The 13,020-nt window shown below is 40.0% G+C and overlaps 1 pseudogene; it reads right to left on the reverse strand.

The window, feature by feature from the left end:
• Positions 1-1,783: 1,783 nt before the first annotated feature.
• LOC140190718 (hydroxycarboxylic acid receptor 2-like) lies at positions 1,784-12,644 on the reverse strand (annotated as a pseudogene).
• Positions 12,645-13,020: the final 376 nt, after the last annotated feature.

The raw sequence follows: 13,020 nt of genomic DNA on the forward strand, positions 1-13,020 counted from the left end.
AATTTCTATGTAAATTACGTTAATTGCCTACGTCATCACATGATAAGGGTGCGCCTCATTTGAAGTGAAAGAACAACATTAAGAGTCGCATCTTTCAGCTCTTACACCCATCTGACCAATTAACCTCCTAATCCAAACGTGTTTGGAATGTGGCAGGAAAGCCGAGCACCAGGAGGAACCCATGAGGTCAAACATAGAATGTACATACTCCTTACAGACAGCAGGTAGAAACAAATCAGCAAGTAGAGAACAATGGCGTTTCCACAATTCACAGAGCCCCACCCGTCATCATTCTGTACATCCTGTTTACATAACAGACTGCTTGCGCCATCTTAAAACTGTGATAATTAAGTTCGTTAGAATGATGACACTGTCAATCAAGTTTTTAAAAAGTCATAAATATCTGGAGGGGTCAATGAACATCACAAAATATCCAGTGCTTCTCAGTTACAAAGTCATCACCCTGCAATGGGACATGACAGCACATGAACAATGTCCACAAATACCAGATTCACAATGTCTACAATTCATGTATAAACAATACTGTATCTGAATTCCATGATTTCATCTCCAGCTGTATAGAGAGGGTAAATACAAGCAGGCTTTTTCCACTGGGGCTCGGTGGGATGGCAATTAGAAGTCATGGGTTAAGGGTTAAAGGTGAAAGGTTTAAGGGGAACATGAGGGGAATCTTGATTACCCAGAGGATAGTGAGAGTGCGGAACGAGCTTCCAGCACAGTAGTGCATGTGAATTCGATGTCAATGTGTTAACAGAAGTTTGCAGCCGTACATAGATGGTAGGCATTTGGAAGGCTATGGTCCCGGTGGAGGTCATTGAGAGTAGGCAGCTTAAATGGTTTGGAATGGACTAGAGAGGCCCAAAGGCCTGTTTCTGTGCTGCACTCTATGGTTTTACATGAAAATAAAATACCTACAAAGTAGTTATATTTCTGACTAGTCATAGGATGATTGTTATAATAACTACTGGTGGGCTGTGAGCAGGGTTGTCGACCTCACTAGAGACACATCGATGGGCCGATTTATTCCTCCACATCTCTGTTCTGAATGCTGACCATCCTTCTTCATTACAGATTTCAATTTTATTTCCTGAAAATAAATTCCCCGATTTTGAACCGGAGCTAACCTCCTGTCTCCAGTTCCAGTTCACTAGGAGAGGCTTTTCTTTTCCAATTCAGTACCTAGTTCCAGTACTGTCACGATATGGGTACATGCAGCTTGGCACCAGCACAGCGGCCCCTTGCATCACTTTCCTCCTGACTGAAAGTCCACTGGTAGGGTTGTTCTTGGATGAATAGATTGCTGCTGATTCTGATGGACAGTCCAGCAACCTTCTACCACTATAACGAGTAGAAGCTAGCTACAAAAGAGACACGGAGGCTGAATTCATCTGTGGAAGCGGTTGCTTATATGGAAGGAGGATATCTTAAATACCCATACACAACACAGAACACTTGCCTTTAAACCAGGGTTTCCAACATGTGGTCCACCACCCTTCATTTAATTGTAAGGCCCCATGGCATACAAAAGATTGGGAAAACTGCTTGAAAGTAAAGTATCTTAACGAATAAGCTCTGAAATGAACTTCGTTTTGTAGAGATAAGACGCAATTTCTTCTCTGCATAAAGGGAAGTGTATGACGGAACTTGTTCGTTAAGATCGACTTATCCCTCACAAAAATATTACCATTTGATCACTTTCTCCTTTCGGGCGCATTAATCAGCCTTGCTTTGAGGGCATCTGGTTCACGCAGAGCGGGAGCCATCAGAAAGTGGTTACAGAGCTCGTTTGCTGATCCAAACTCTGGCGCTCTTTGGATGTTCCTTATACAGTGGCTGATCTGCAACATCTTAAATTAAGACCAAAAGCTTTCAGCAAAGCATATTGAAACTGCGAGGTTGAGAAATAGTAAATAATGGGATCGATCACACTCTTCAGATACGTTATAAACAACGTATTGAAAAAGATATTCACTGCTATGTGATACAACTTGCAGTGGGATGGACTTAGTTTAGTGACCAAAACCGTGACCACAGCAACACTGGTGGGCAAGAAGCAAATGACAAAAACTGCAGCCACGGCTATCACAAGTTTCACAGTTCGCTTATATTTAGCCCGCATTCCAGCTTCCATCTGCCGTAACCTCCAGATGACGGAGGACGTAGAGAATAGGATAACTGAAACTGGCAAAAGAAACTTAAAGAATCAAAAAATAAAGTCATTCCAAACTGCTGTGGGACTCAGAGGCCTGTTTATGCTGAAAGGCTCACAGTTTGTCATGTTATGTTATTTGAAGACACCTTTGTCGATCTGCAAGTGCAAACGAATAGCCGCCGCTATAATCCACAGACCACCGGCTATCATCACCACACACCTTGTAAGGATCTTGTTTACTTTGTGCAGTGGACGGAACACCTTAAAGTAACGATCGATCGCAATAACCATTAGGAAAAAGACGCTGCCAATCCAGTTCAGGGAAATCATGAATATGTTTGGTCTACACAGTCCATTGCCAAAACTCCAGTCTTTCCCTCGGAGAAAATAATCAGCTCGAAAGGGTATGTGTTTAGGGGAAGTAGATAGCGGTTGTTTTTTGACCAAGTTTCTCTCTTTGGAAGGAGTGAGGGGGATAGGAAGTTCTTTTTTCTTGAAGTTGATTTGGGAATCTAGTCAATTCTGTTGCTCACCTAATATATCTCAAGGTTTATTATTTGGGTTTAATTTATATTTTTCTGATTGCTACTTTAACCTTTCTTATAAATAGTTTAAAAATGGATCAAAGTATTAATTTACTTAGTTTTAATGTGAAAGCACTAAATCACCCCATGAAAACAAATAAGATTTTGCCAATATTAAAAAAACTTAAGGTACCAATTGTTTTTCTTCAAGAAAATCGGTTGGAAGGAGAGAAAGCAGCGCGCCGCATGTGCACAGCCCTCCGGTGAAAAATGATATTGTATCTGTTAAATAGGGGCCGTGGACAATTCTGATTTGATGGAGATGGACATGAAAGCACAGAGGAACATCTGGAAAAATTTCTGAAACACTCGTTCGCTGCTGTCATTACTGCGTGGTCGGGAATCTATCAGAGGGAAGGCCTCAAAATCCCCGGCTTTGCCTGCTGTTGGCGACCGAGATGGAGGTTGAATCGCTCGGATAGTGATGGTGCTCAGTACTTGGTGTCGGGGAGCTGATCAGAGCTCGAAGTTTTCGGATGACTCAGAGTTGGGCCATGGTTGGGTATGGCAGGGAGAGGTTTTTCTTCCTTCTCCTGTCTGCGTGAGATGTGGGACATTTGAGAGACTTTGAACTTTTACTGTGCTCATGGACTTCTTCATCAAGTTATGGTATTGTTGCACTGTTGTATCTATATGTTATAATTATGTGGTTTTGTTAGTTTTTTCAGTCTTGGTCTGTCCTGTGTTTTGTGGTATCACACCGGAGGAAATATTGTATAATTTCTTAATGCATGCATTACTAAATAACAATAAAAGAGGACTGCATGTCTTCATAATCTAAAAAAATCCATATACATAAGTGTGACAATTCACACCTTTTTAATCGATGCAGGGGAACTCATTTTCATCCTCATTTCAGGCCAAAGCTAGAGGTGTTTCGATCTTTATTGATAATAAAGTTCTTTTTTTTCAACATAAAGTAATTTCTGATACTAATGGGCATTTTGTTATAGTATCAGGAAAACTAATTAACAAATTAATGGTATTTGCCAATGTATATGCTCGAATATAGATGACCCAGGTTTCTCTCAGCGTTTTTTTCCATTTTTGCCAGATCTAAGTCTGTACTCATTGGTGATGGGTGGAGACGTTAATTGTAGCTTAGATCCAGTTTTAGATGATTCAACTTCTAAACCAGCAGTCTCCAACTACCAGGCCGCGAGGAAATGATATGATTTGGTGATATGAGTCAGCTGCACCTTTCCTCATTCCCTGTCACGCCCGCTGTTGAACTTGAACGCACACGAGGTCATTACCCGTGCATCATCCATATCAGCGCAGGAAGGAGATCAACTCCTCAAGCTTGCAGATGACGGTTGGCTGAAAAGTATGTTTGACATAACATCTCTGCTGGCATTCTGGATCAAAGTCAAGGCTGAATATCCTGAGATAGCCACGAAAGCACTGAAAACATTGCTTCCATTTCCAACATATCTCTGCAATGAATGCAACGAAAACTAAATTGCAGAATAGACTGGACATAAGGAACCCCCTTCAAATATCGCTGTCTCCTATCACCCCTCGATGTTGCAGGGAACAAGTATTCAGCCCAGGGCTCCCACTGATTCAGCGATATTGGTGTGTTTAATATCCAAACGTTACTTAAAATGTTATGATGCTATTGACTTAAGAGTGACTTATATAACCATATAACAATTACAGCACGGAAACAGGCCATCTCTGCCCTTCTAGTCTGTGCCGAACGTTACTCTCACCTACCTGCACTCAGCCCATAACCCTCCATTCCTTTCCTGTCGATATACCTATCCAATTTTTCTTTAAATGATAATATCGAACCTGCCTCTACCACTTATACTGGAAGTTCATTCAACACTTACTTTAAGCTCCCCTGTCCTCCCCTGATAATTGACTTATCACTATATTCATGCGAGGAAAATATGCACTGTGTGTTTAATATTAAATTTGTTAGATAAACCCTTTTAGAAATGAAATTGAGTGTATTAGCCACTTATCACCTATATTCCGGTCATAATTAACAACCTCCCCCCCGAACAGAATCGCCAAAAACAATTTGTAGAAAAAAATTGGCACGTGCACGCATGCCCACTGGTGCCCACGCAAGGCTTCATGGTCATTGTAGTCTTTCTCGGGGTAAACACAATGTATTTGACTGCTACTCCTTGCCAACCCTACCCCAACCCCTCCCCCCCCGGGTCGTCCGGTCCACAAGAATATTGTCAATAATAAACCAGTCCACATTGCAAAAAAGGCAGGGGGGCCCTGTTCAAAACCAATGATACCAAATAAATCAGCTGTGTTTATTATATCTTTTTTAATGAAATGTGGTATTATTGATACTTGGTGTTTTTTTATCCAGTAGACAAGGAATATTCGTTTTCCTCTCATGTCCATCATACATATTTCAGGATTTTTTTTATTGATATCCAAATGATTCCATTAGTTCGATCTTGTGTATATAAAGAGATTGCTGTTTCAGATCACGCTCCTGTGTTTCTATCTTTAAATCTCCCTGGTCTTCTTCAAACAAATAGATTTTGGCAATTTAATCTAACTTTATTATCTGATGAAGATTTTTTAAAGTTTACGGAGACAAATTACTTTTTTTTAAGTGAATACGTTACAGCAGACTTCTAATCTTAACAGATGGGATGCCTTTAAGGCGTATATTAGAGGACAAATTATTTCTTATACTGCAAGTATTAAGAAAAAAGCTAATAAACAGAGAAGTGATTTTAGATTAGATTAGATTAACTGATTTAGCTAATCAATTAATTGATTTAGCTAATCAGCTGAAGCAGTTAGACCAAGAGTATGCCTTGGCTCCAGAACCTGCCTTATATAAGAGATGTGTTGAAATTAAAGCTAAATATCATCTCCTTTTAACTTATCCAATTGAAACACAACTCCTAAAAGCTAAAAGTCAATTTTATATTCATAGAGATAAAATAGGTAAATTATTGGCTGATCCAATTAAAATTTTTATAGCTAAACAACAGATTAAAGAAATATGCAAAGCTAATGGTGATAGGACAACTAATTATTTAGGAATAAATGATACTTTTAGAGAATTTTACTCTAAACTTTATAGTTCTGAATCTTCTAAGGATAACACTGTAATGAACAATTTTTTAGATCAACTAAACATTCCTACAATTTCTGCCGACAACAAAAAGTTGTTGGAACAACCTTTTTTTTTGAGGAAATAGTCGAGAATGCGTGTTCATTACGTTTGAGGAAAGCTCCGGGTCCAGATGGATTTTCTGGAGTATTTTACAAGACCTTTTCCTCATTTACCTCATTTACATTGTTTTTTTGAATTCACTTAAGTTGGGCAGTCTCCCTCAATCTTTTTATGTGGCTTCCATTTCTCTTGTTCTTAAGAAGAATAAGGATCCAACTGAATGCTCTTCCTATAGACCAATCTCTTTACTTAATGTTGATACTAAGATCCTATCTAAAGCTTTGGCCTATAGGATTGAAAATATTTTACTATCTGTCATTTCTGATAACCAAACTGGATTTATCAAAAATCGATATTCTCATTTTAATATTAGTCAGTTATTAAATGTTATTTATTCTCCTTCTAATACAATATCAGAATCTGGGGTATCCCTAGATGCTGAGAAAGCTTTTGACAGGGTTGAATGGAATTATTTATTTAAAACTTTAGAAAATTTCAATTTTGGACCCGTTTTCATTCAATGGATTAAATTACTTTATTTAGCTCCTTCCGCTAGGGTTATCACTAATTCTCATAATTCCAAAGCATTTAAGCTTCAACATGGCACTAGACAAGGCTGTCCATTGAGCCCTTTGCTTTTTGATCTGGCCTTAGAACCTTTAGCCATTGCCCTTTTGCGAATCCAATGATATCACCGGTATTTTAAGGACAGACACTATTCATAAAGTCTCGCTGTATGCTGAAGATCTGCTGCTATTTTTTTTAGATTATGAGAACACTCAGTCCTCGTTTATTGTCATTTAGAAATGCATGCATTAAAAAATGATACAATCTTCCTCCAGAATGATCTCACAAGAAACACAGGACAAACCAAGACTAAAACTGACAAAATTACATAATTATAACATATAGTTACTACAGTGCAAAGCAATATCATAATTTGATAAAGAGCAGACCATGGGCATGGTAAAAAAAAGTCTCAAAGTCCCGATAGCCTCATCATCTTACACAGACGGTAGAAGGGAGAAACTCTCCCTGCCATGAACCTCCAAGCACCGCAAACTTGCCGATGCAGCACCATTGGAAGCACCCGACCGCAGCAGACTCAGAATCCATCCGAAAACTTCGAGCCTCCAACCAGCCCTCCGACACAGCCTCTCGAGCACCATCCTCTGCCAAGCGCTTCAGTCCTGCCCCTGCCGCAGACCAACAAGCAAAGCCAAGAACTCAGGGCCTTCCCCTCCGGAGGTTCTGGACCACACAGCAGCAGCAGCAGCGAAGCAGGCATTTCATAACTTTCACCGGATGTTCCTTCATGACCTAACGTCCGTCTCCATCAAATCAGGATTGTGCACAGCACCCTACTTGCCAAATAACAGACATCACCACCGGAGTGGCCGCTGCGAGCTGCGTCACGCTGCCACCTTCTCCGACTCTCTATTTATTTCTAATGCTGAGACCGCATTACCCCATTTGCTTTCTTTACTCTCCTTTTTTAGCCAGTTCTCAGGCTATAAATTAAACTTATATAAAAGTGAACTTTTTCCTTTGAACAATTTGATACCAACAAATTCTAACCTTCCTTTTAAAATTGTTAGAAATCAAATTACCTACTTAGGTGTAACAATTACTAAAAACTCTAAGTGTCTATTTAAAGAAAATTTTCTTACCCTATTGAATCATGTAAAACGGATACTATCAAATTGGTCGCCTCTTTCGTTATCGCTGATTGGTCGAATCAACTCTATCAAAATGAATATATTACCTAAATGTATATATCTTTTTCAGGCTTTGCCAGTTTTTATTCCTAAATCCTTTTTTGATTCCTTTGACACTATTATATCTTCTTATATCTGGAAGAATAAGCATCCTAGTTCAGTTTCAGTTTCAGGGTTCTGGGAATACACATCTCAGAAGACCTTACATGGCCCACTAACACCACAACAATAGTTAAGAAAGCACAGCAATGCTTGTTTTTCCTCAGGACGCTGAAGAAAGCTGGTCTACCTGAACAGACGCTGGTGACCTTTTACCACTGCACCATAGAGAGCATCTTAACATACTGCATCTCCGTGTGGTATCTCAGTTGTACAGCAGCCGATAGGAAATCACTTCAGTGGGTCGTCTCTAGCGCACAGAAGATCATCGGGACACAGCTCCCAGCCCTGGAGGACACCTACAGCTCACGCTGCCTAAGGAAAGCTACAAGCATCTGTAAGGACAATACGCAACCATGCAATCATCTGCTTGATCTTCTTGCATCTGGCAGACGTTATAAGATTTTCTATGCCTGCACTTCTAGACTGAAAAATAGCTTTTTCCCCAGAGCTATAATTGCTCTGAACCAATCGATCAAGCATCATACATAAATTTGTTATATTGCTACTTTAATACTGGTTTTATGGCTGTCAGGTATCTGAATTGTGCTTTTGGACTGCTGGGCACTGCTTCTACTGGCTGGTTACTTGACTTTAATTATTGTTTATTATTTTATTTGTTACTTTTAGCATTGAGTACGAAAGTTGCAAACTCATTTTCGCTACATTGGTGCATGACAAATTGTACTATGCAATGACAATAAAGAAATTTCATTTCATTTCATTTCCAGATTAAACAAAATTCATCTTCACAAAGATAAAAAGAATGGAGGATTAGCCTTACCAAACTTTAGATTTTATTATTGGGCAGTTAATATAAGAAATCTTACATTCTGGTTATATTACATAAACCATGAGGATTGCCCGATGTGGATTTTGTTAGAAGCTATCTCTGCTAATAAATTCTCTATTATTTCTCTTCTTGGATCCTCACTCCCTTTGTCTCTGAGTAAATTAACTGATAATCTGGTAGTTAAACACATTATGAGAATTTGGATACAATTCCAAAAATACTTTGGCTTATTGAGATTTTCCCTTTCGAGTCCCATTTTTTCTAATTATTTTTTTAAATCTTCAATGATTGATGTGGCTTTTAAAGAATGGGATAGATTAGGTATCAAATGCTTTCATGACTTGTTTGTAGAAAGAGTCTTTTTTCGTTTGAACAACTGTCAATTGAATATAGTTTACACAAAACTCATTTTTTTCGATACCTACAAATAAGAGATTTTTTACGATCTCAAATAAGTACATTTCCTAAAAGTCCTGATAAGAATCTACTAGATGTAATCTTTAATTTGAAACTTTTTTATAATGGATCTATATCTAATATTTACAATATGCTGCTGGGAATGAGAAGTATTCCTTTAGATAAAATTAAGAGTCTTTGGAACAAGATATATAGACTTCAGTTTCTGAGGAAACTTGGAATCAAATTTTTAAATTGGTTAACACTTCAACATTATGTACTCGCCACTCTCTCCTACAATTTAAAGTGGTCCATAGGGCCCATGTGACTAAGGATAAGTTGTCTCGTTTCCACTTGGATATCCCTCCGTATTGTGATAAATGTAATAATGGAGAAGCTTCAATCATTCATATGTTTTGGACATGCCCGGGTCTTGGAAAATTTGGAAAGAAGTGTTTCAAACTTTCTCGATACTTTTTAAAGTAAACTTTAAGCCTAATCCTTTAACTGCTTTATTTGATATTTTTGGAGGAAAGGATATTATTTTGCAGTCAGCTGACTTGCACATTTTGGCTTTTGTGTCTCTTATGGCCAGAAGGACGCTTTTACTTAAATGGAAAGATGCGTCCCCTCCTATTCATGCATAATGGTTATGTGATGTAATGTCATCTTTAAATTTGGAGAAGATTCGATGTTCAATCTCAGAATCATAGAACATAGAATAGTACAGCACAGTACAGGCCCTTTGGCCCACAATGTTGTGCCGACCCTCAAACCCTGCCTCCAATATAAGTCCCCACCTTAAATTCCTCCATATACCTGTCTAGTAGTCTCTTAAACTTCACTAGTGTATCTGCCTCCACCACTGACTCAGGCAGTGCATTCCATGCACCAACCACTCTCTGAGTGAAAAACCTTCCTCTAATATCCCCCTTGAACTTCCCACCCCTTACCTTAAAGCCGTGTCCTCTTGTATTGAGCAGTGGTGCCCTGGTGAAGAGGTGCTGGCTATCCACTCTATCTATTCCCCTTATTATCTTGTACACCTCTATCATGTCTCCTCTCATCCTCCTTCTTTCCAAAGAGTAAAGCCCTAGCTCCCTTAATCTCTGATCATAATGCATATTTTCTAAACCAGGCAGCATCCTGGTAAATCTCCTCTGTACCCTTTCCAATGCTTCCACATCCTTCCTATAGTGAGGTGACCAGAACTGGACAGAGTACTCCAAGTGAGGCCTAACCAGAGTTTTATAGAGCTGCATCATTACATCGTGACTCTTAAACTCTATCCCTTGACTTATGAAAGCTAACACCCCATAAGCTTTCTTAACTACCCTATCCACCTGTGAGACAACTTTCAGGGATCTGTGGACATGTACCCCGAGATCCCTCTGCTCCTCCATGCTACCAAGTATCCTGCCATTTACTTTGTACTCTGCCTTGGAGTTTGTCCTTCCAAAGTGTACCACCTCACACTTCTCCAGGTTGAACTCCAACTGCCACTTCTCAGCCCACTTCTGCATCCTATCAATGTCCCTCTGCAATCTTTGACAATCCTCTACACTATCTACAACACCACCAACCTTTGTGTCGTCTGCAAACTTGCCAACCCACCCTTCTACCCCCACATCCAGGTCATTAATAAAAATCACAAAAAGTAGAGGTCCCAGAACAGATCCTTGTGGGACACCACTAGTCACAATCCTCCAATCTGAATGTACTCCCTCCACCACCACCCCCTGCCTTCTGCAGGCAAGCCAATTCTGAATCCACCTGGCCAAACTTCCCTGGATCCCATGCCTTCTAACTTTCTGAACAAGCCTCCCGTGTGGAACCTTGTCAAATGCCTTACTAAAATCCATATAGATCACATCCACTGCACTATCCTCATCTATATGCCTGGTCACTTCCTCAAAGAACTCTATCAGGCTTGTTAGACATGATCTGCCCTTCACAAAGCCATGCTGACTGTCCCTGATCAGACCATGATTCTCTAAATGCCCAGAGATCCTATCTCTAAAAATCTTTTCCAACAGCTTTCCCACCACAGACGTAAGGCTCACTGGTCTATAATTACCCGGACTATCCCTACTACCTTTTTTGAACAAAGGGACAACATTCGCCTCCCTCCAATCCTCTGGTACCATTCCCATGGACAACGAGGACATAAAGATCCTAGCCAGAGGCTCAGCAATCTCTTCTCTCGCCTCGTGGAGCAGCCTGGAGAATATTCCATCAGGCCCCGGGGACATATCTGTCCTAATGTATCTTAACAACCCCAACACCTCCTCTCCCTTAATATCAACATGCTCCAGAACATCAACCTCACTCATATTGTCCTCACCATCATCAAGTTCCCTCTCATTGGTGAATACCGAAGAGAAGTATTCATTGAGGACCTTGCTCACTTCCACAGCCTCCAGGCACATCTTCCCACCTTTATCTCTCATCAGTCCTACCTTCACTCCTGTCATCCTTTTTTTCTTCACATAATTTAAGAATGCCTTGGGGTTTTCCTTTACCCTACTCGCCAAGGCCTTCTCATGCCTCCTTCTTGCTCTTCTCAGCCCCTTCTTAAGCTCCTTTCTTACTTCCCTATATTCCTCAATAGACCCATCTGATCCTTGCTTCCTAAACCTCATGTATGCTGCCTTCTTCCACCTGACTAGATTTTCCACCTCACTTGTCACCCATGGTTCCTTCACCCTACCATTCTTTATCTTCCTCACCGGGACAAATTTATCCCTAACACCCCGCAAGGGATGTCTAAACATCGACCACATGTCCATAGTACATTTCCCCGCAAAAACAACATCCCAATTCGCACCCGCAAGTTCTAGCCTTATAGCCTCATAATTTGCCCTTACCCAATTAAAAATTTTCCTGTCCTCTCTGATTCTATCCTTTTCCATGATAATGCTGAAGGCCAGGGAGTGGTGGTCACTGTCCCCCAGATGCTCACCCACTGAGAGATCTGTGACCTGACCCGGTTCATTACCTAGCACTAGATCTAGTATGGCATTCCCCATGGTCGGCCTGTCCACATACTGTGACAGGAATCCGTCCTGGACACACTTAACAAACTCTGCCCCATCTAAACCCTTGGAACTAATCAGGTGCCAATCAATCTTAGAATCCAGTCAATACTTTCCATCGTTATGGGAACCTTTTCTGAATTATTTTCAAAACCTTTGATTTGCTGCTAAAGCACAGACGATGACTGATATTTTTTTTCCTTTTTTTCATTACTAATCAGCTTCGATCTTGGTAGTGCATTAGATCTTTTTTATATAATAAAATACTATATTTTAATGTTACGAATTAATTAACTTGTATGAATATAGGGTAAGGAGTCTTCATATGCGATTTAGTATAATGTATTGTTATTTTTTTTCCTGTACTCTATTCTTATATGTAAATTAATTAATAAAAATATTGGAAAAAGAAAAGGTAGACAGCGCATTAACAGAGTGTCCGCAATCATGAGATTCAGTGAATACACAATACTTGGTTTCCGCGACTTCACATGAACACAAAGGATCCACAAAGCAATCATATTTCCAGCAAGCCCAAGGATGACTGTGACGATAGTTACGGGCGGATTGTAGGACGAGTTAACATCTTCACCAGGAGCACATTGCGGGGTCCAGTTCGCCATTGTGCGAAAAGGCGGTCACACAGTCAAGATGTTTCAGAGGGCAGAAAACTCATTTGGAGAGAAACAACCTTACAAGCTGATCTTCTTTGAATAAGTTTGTTCTCCTGTGGGTGCAGTATATGGGCGGAGTAAATTAGTCAGAGATGTCCGATGAAATCACCAACTTCCAGGAAATCTAGAGGCACAAGCATTCAGATTAAGGAGCAGACAATGAAATATATCTGATTGTCACATTTCTTCTGTAATTTGATGTTTAGTGTAAACAACAACTGAACCCCATAACTATGACTGCATGTTTTCATGCACTGAGTTTCTGACACATGAACCATGAGGTTCCAGAACAGTTACTACCCTCCAACCATCAGACTCTTGAACA

This window comes from Mobula birostris, chromosome 31 (genome assembly GCF_030028105.1).
Source record: "Mobula birostris isolate sMobBir1 chromosome 31, sMobBir1.hap1, whole genome shotgun sequence".
Taxonomy (NCBI): domain Eukaryota; kingdom Metazoa; phylum Chordata; class Chondrichthyes; order Myliobatiformes; family Myliobatidae; genus Mobula; species Mobula birostris.